Consider the following 6,888-nt stretch of genomic DNA (forward strand, 5'->3'; position numbering starts at 1 on the left):
CATTTTTTAAGCAAAGTATTGCCAGATCTCACTCTGACTGACCTGTTAATTTTAAAGACACAGAGCTTACAGTTCAATAACTACAGTACACAGCAATTTCAGCCGCATATTCATGTAGAAAGCAATGTTTGAATTGAGAATATAATAATTGCATATAATCTTGTATTTGTCTGCTTCTTGGTCCTCTCCTTACAATGGGTTTCATATTTTACACAATTTCACTCACTGTTAAATTCATATTAGAACAAGGAGCAAGTGGAGGATTCCCCTTAGTGGGTCAGAGTTCAAGATGTCTGTGTTCAACCATTTACTCGCAATACTCAGCTACTGAAACAAAACAGTGGCTGCGTACCAGCAAACTTCAAGCCCTGCTGGTAAGATTACCAGAGATGGCACAGTTCTGGCATGGATCCATTTTAAAAATCTTACAGTGACATTTTTAGTGTCAGTATGTCAAGCAATTCATATATAATAAAGCATGTGTGAATAGAGGATGTCTTGAGGGCTCATGCAAGGTAAGCAATACCACCCCAAGTATACTGTAAAGGGTACATTGTTGTTAACTTAAAATAACACTGTTATGGAGGATGCCAGCCAGAAGAGGATTAACATTACTTCCTCTCCAGCCCATGAAGTCCAACCCTTTCTGGAAAGCACTTAAAAAAAAAAAAAACAGTGAAGACTGGAAAAAAAGCATCCACTTTGAATACATGCCTGGTAGAGGCAGCAGAACTCCTAATCAGAAGTACCGTATTCTCTAACTGAATCAGCCAAGCCCTGTGGTGGGCTGGCGCCCTGCCTGGGGTTTGTTTCCTGCCTTGTGCCCTGTGTTGGCTGGGATTGGCACCAGCAGACCTCCGTGACCCTGTAGTTAGGATATAGCAGGTTGGATAATGGATGGATGGATGAATCAGCCAACAATAGCCATTAGTCAGTACCTTACCGTCTTTTGACCTTTTTACAATTGTTTTCTTTTTCTTCCACTATTAAACATGATCTACCAGTCTGGCACTCAAAAACTAACTACCATTATTTCTAATATTTATTAAAAATATCACCTTTTGGTGAATTACATAAATCTCACACTTGAAAAAAATAAATGAGAGAAATCCAACCTTTAACTGAAGTTAATTTATTCTGGGGAAAAAAAAAGAATTCCTCATCATGAAATCGTTCTTTTTAACAAAACCATAAGTGCCATGATTATAGGTAACACCTGCATTTGATACTTTGTACAACCTCCCTTTGCCGATCAAACAGCATGGAGTCTTCTCTTATAACATCTTATAAGGTTGGAGGATATAGAGCAGAAAATCAGATAATACTGTATCTTGTGCACTCTTCTCTTCTGCCCACCCCACACATTTTCATTGGGATTTAAGTCCTGGGACTGAGATGGCAATGACAGAAGCTTGATTTTTGAGTTCCTTTAACCATTTTTGTGTTGATTTTGACATTTGTTTTGCATCATTGTAAGATCCAATAATGACCCAGTTTTAGTAACCTAACAAACTTCCCAGGGCCTTTAGTGGAAAAAACAGACCCACACCATCACAGAACATCCACCATACTTGATAGTGGGGATCAGGCACTTTTCGGTATTTACATCCTTCTTTTCACATCAAAACCACCTTGAGTGTTTGTATCCAAAACCTTAATTTTCAATTTTTCCAATCAAAGTTGAAGTAGTGCTCTAGCAAACTCCAGGCATTATAAACTCTTTCAGGCAAGTTGATAATACTGTAGTTCCATTGATTTGAATGTTTTAATTATGACCTGATTGCAGGTATGGACATTTTCAGGTGAGTAACAATTTTTATAGCCATTATAAAGGTCAAACACACTTTTCCCTCATTTGAATTGTTTGTTCTCTTATCTTACCCATGTTCATAAATAACGTCATTTTTATACCCCAGGGAAACATAAAATCATGAATTGCTGCTTGAAAGCTTCTATACACACTGATCAACTTAAAAGGCCAGACAAACAATAAGTGGAAAAATGCTTCAGTTACACTTTGTTCAAAAGAATTTCTAGAGATGTGAACAATCATGGCACATGTTGTTTTGTTAATTTTTTCTTTTTTTGATTTTTTTGCCCTACAATAAACTTACTTCAGTCCAATGTTGGATTTCTCTCATTTTTTCCAGTGCAAGATTAAGGTAATTCGCCAAACTGTGTTTTTTTTTTTTTTACTCATATTTACCATGAATGCCAATAATTGTGGAGGTCACTGCATATAATTGAAACAACAATCGTTACTTTTTGGGAGCCAGCCTGGCAGACAGTGTTTAATAATGGAAGAAAAAGAAGAAATTTGACAAAAAGGTCAATGGACTGTAAGGTTCTGAATAATGGCTATTGGTATTTGGTTACTTAGTTGTGGAGGAGACTGTATGTATTTTTATATATGTATGTTTATATAAATAGTTTATGTATGTATATATAGTTTGTGTATACGTATATACATACCTACCTACATATACATAAACATACACATACACACACACACACACAGTGCCTTCAGAAATTGAAAAAATTCCTAAAATCCCATTTTCGCTTTGTCATTCTGGCATATTTAGTGTTGTTTAATGAGCGGAAAAAAAAATGATTTTGGCACAAGGCTGCACCATAACAAAATGTGAGAGAATTGAAGGGGTCTAAATTATTCCTGGATATGTGCATTCTCATACAAACAATACATAATAATGCAGTTTACAGCATAAAGACATAACACACACTTGTATATGGACAGATTTCAACAGTTAATGTTCTTTCTTTAGACATTAGGGCAACTAATTTAAAATACATCACTGACTTTCTTTATGGTAGTTCAGACATTTCATGTTTTGAACTTGAGACTCTTGAGCAAATCCAAGTACAGTAAACCCATTTCCACTTTCAGCACATGACAGTACTCATTATAAAGGGGGAAGGAATAATTCGCAATCTCTCACCTCCTGCTCGCACAAACGCAAGCGCTTACGAGACAAACACACTCGATCTATTCATTCATCACCATCATCCATTGTTTTGTTCCTGAAGTTAGCACAATGTTTACAAATACCATGCTCTCCACAATCATTAGAATCTGTAAGTCTTCATTACCGAAAAAATTGTGTATTTATTCATAAAATGTATTTCTCAACGGTGCTAGCGTTCCTTATACTTGGACGAAACAAACAAGATTATTAAAAAGTTGCTACTATGAAGGGCGATCTCCTAATTAAACTAGAAACACCTACGGTAAAAGTCGGCCCTTGAAAGTTTTGCTGTTCGTCCTTATAGAGGCTGAGTCATCCAACCGTGGCAATAACCGGCAATTGAGACTTTCGATTACAGCCAGCGCCACCAAAGCCGTAGACATCAACTTTATTAAAGAATGGTTTTAACCAACACGAACAACCCTGAAACACTTGATCAAATGTGGGGTGGCTGAACTTGCACTTATCGCACCCTGTGAAGGCTTCAGCTGCCGAATGTTACAAGGCCTGGAGCTATTTATGAGAGAAAACAAAAGCCCCACATGCTGCCGAGCTGACACCAAACTTTCTGTTGACTGTTTCAATCCGTTTTTGATTTTTTTTTTTTTGTTTTTTTAAATTTATTTATTTTTGTACACTCCTTTCGTATATAAACACCCCACCTCCCCTTCACCCACCCAGACTATCAGCTTTCGAGGCAGATGTCAGATGTTCTCTGATGGGCTTTGTTTCCCCAGTTAGCTCCAGCGACAGGCCCAGTAAACGTACGTTAGTCCCACACAGGACCGCTGTCAAACATAATGCGACCTGTCATGTCATGAGCTTCACCACCTTTCTGGTGCGATTATCAATGACAATGCATACATCTTCCCCACAATATTAAAGCACATTAGTCAAGACGCGTCAGATTCGGACGGGTGAGGGTGAAGTGATGTAATTCACCAAGTAAGACACTTACCCTGCAGACTGGCACGTATCACATCCTCCGTTAGACAATCCTACGCTGGTAACACAAACTGATGTATTTATAGTAATGATAAATCCGATCAGAGCTCTATGATGAAGATATCGACAACGTCCGTTTCAATTAACGACATGTATACACATTTTTTATTTTCTGACTTTGGGGCTGAGAGACGCTTTGATCGGTTCAAACTGCTGTATTACCCCTCGCCTCCGATTGTGTAATAGATGTTTATTTCCAGTAACACCCTGTTTCGGCAGCTCCTACCAAGGCTGCTACCGCTGCTGCTGTGTTTTGTTATTGTCGTCACTGCGCAGCGCGCTGCACCATGGGAGTGAAGCAAAGTCAGGCCGAGGAGTTAGAGAAAAGCGAAAGGTGTGACCTGCATCCGGGGAACAGATGCAGCGCCTCTAGTGGTCAGGAATGGATGCTTCCACGCACACAGATGAAACCACTTCACAGGCGCAATTTCATAAGATCCAGCAAGTTGGCTCAGTTGATGGCATACTGGAAAACACAGTCTTAAAAATTATGAAGAAGCTCTTCATTAACCAGTTGATGTCATCCTACACAGTGAAGGGGAAAGTGATATGTGCTCTGCAAAGTTCAATCAAGTAAGTGATTTGTGGACATATACTGTATACTGTAAATCTAAACTACCGGTAAGTTACAGTAAATACCCACGTTATAGGATATAAAGTATGCCACAGTATTTACTGAAAGGACAGACAGAACAATTGTCATAAGCAATAAATAGCACCTATTCTTTTAACGTTTATACTGTACATATTTTCTGGCAGAGAGCTCTCCTGTATTTGTCAGTGTTCTTAATGAAAATTGTATAAAACCTATTTTATCCTACAGAGCTGTGACAAACAACCACAATACAACAGTAACAGGAATGGAGAACAAGACAAGAAACCCTAAGCTGGCCCCATTCAGAGAAAAACAAAATCACTTTACACTTCTCTATAAAGATTAAGAATATTTAATGTAATCAAAATATCACTGTTGTATTACTTTAGGCTTTTTCTGTTTTTATTTTAGACAAGAATAAAGAAACCCAGGCCAGCTGTTCATCAACAACATTTATTTCTATAGCACATGTACGTGCCTTGAGCATGGGAAAGGCGCTATAAATAATAATAATTCATTTTATTTAATTATTATTATTATTATTATACACATGATATAAATTCAAGATCTCAAACAAACAGATATAAAAAATGAAAACACATTAAAATTAGACAAGAGTAATAATGAATAAATAACAATAAATAAAATTTAGACTTACATAAAATAAATATAAAATTAGTAGAAAGGTAGGGTCTTTATATATGGTATTTTTTAAGTCTCTAAAGATGAGTCTGATAATGTCAGATGGCTGGGGAGAACAGAAAAAATAAAAGAAATAAAAAAATTCCAGATAAGCTGGAGAAAAAAAATCTGCACAAGGTCCAAGGCTAAAAGACCACCCCAGCCACCACTGAGCATTCTAACTATCATAAATGTTCTTACGTAGTTCCTTACTGTTTTTTAGGCTTTGCCCTTGAAGATTCAATGAAGAAGGAGCATCCACCTTTATTTGACCATCACAGGCAGGCCCACTATGCCTCGGTCAAGTAGTGGTGGCACAAAATTCCACCATAGAAAATATATATTAGTTTAATACCGACGAGTTCAGTATCAGTTACATGGACCCCAGTTTAGTCCATGCATGTGACTTTCCTTTGTGAATTTTGAAAGAGCTTTTAATTTTCATGTGAATTTATTCCTGGTGTTCAGATGTATGCTTTTAGACTGATTACTAACTCTAAAAGTGTCCACTGTAAGTGTGTCTAGTGGTTTTCTTTAGTGGTGGATATGCATCCTATAAAAGAATGGCATCTACCATATGCCTCATGCTGCTGCGATGGTCACTGGAAACCAGAAACTATTTCTCAAGTTAAAACAAATCATGCTATCCTGTAAATATCTACTGTTGGTTCTGTCACTACCAGTCATTATCTAAATATGCCTTTGTTATTTTGTTAGTTCACCGTTTATTCCTAATATATTCTTTTTTTAGGAAACTGCATTCCTTTAACGGGGGCAGCAGCATCCTTTACATATTCTATAACTGTTATGGCCAGTGCTATTTTCTACATGGTGGTTTGCTGGGTCAGTAACATCACTTCATGAGAGGCCCACCAAATCAACAAGCTGATTCAGAAGATATGCTCAGTTATGGGATGCAGTTTGGACCCACTGGAGGTAGCAGGGAAGAGAAGGATGAAAACAAAACCGAGTGTCATTAAGAACGATGCTGCACATCCTCTGTATAACACACTAACAACAAATTATTCATTAGAAGTTTGTCAAGAAACTACAGGATCCTTCATATCAAAAGCAATACACCTTTATAATGCCTACCTGTCACTGTAAATGTCAAGCCTTTTTTGGTCATTCTAGTGTATATATGAAATGGGTTTGTTATTTGTCATAATATAGTATTTATTGGTTTATGTATTTGAGCTTCTGTAAAAAGCCAGATTTCCCTGTCTAGCTACCTTCCTTATCTAAAATGGATGAATCTTTTATTTAAAATGTTAATTTACAAACCCTCTAAAATATTCAGGCCATTTAACTTGACTGGTAATGGTATATTTTAGTCAGTATCTCAATGTTTGCATTATACATTGGTTCTAATTCTAACACTTTACCATTGCTCATTCATAGCAATCGTCAGTCTTCCTCCTGATTTTTTCCATTCCAGCAGATCATATTAGCTAAAACCCACCCAGCATTAAAATAGCATCTGTAATATATTTAAGCTGGTTCTCCACAGTACCCAAACTGAACATGACACAAAAGGGAAGTGGGGGAAACACCCACAACACAAGTGATGCTTACTAGAAGACAGGTGGAACACTATGAGACCAAGTGGAAAAAGTTACATGG

The 6,888-nt window shown here is 37.2% G+C and overlaps 1 protein-coding gene across 1 annotated transcript in view; it reads right to left on the minus strand.

Moving 5' to 3' along the window:
- rb1cc1 (RB1-inducible coiled-coil 1) overlaps positions 1-4,271 on the minus strand; it is a 167,810-nt gene extending 163,539 nt beyond the window's left edge. Inside the window, 1 exon segment of the mRNA XM_028803522.2 lies at positions 3,943-4,271. The gene's annotated coding sequence lies outside the window, so the exon portion shown is untranslated.
- Positions 4,272-6,888: the final 2,617 nt, after the last annotated feature.

Source organism: Erpetoichthys calabaricus, chromosome 6 (genome assembly GCF_900747795.2).
Source record: "Erpetoichthys calabaricus chromosome 6, fErpCal1.3, whole genome shotgun sequence".
Taxonomy (NCBI): Eukaryota; Metazoa; Chordata; class Cladistia; order Polypteriformes; family Polypteridae; genus Erpetoichthys; species Erpetoichthys calabaricus.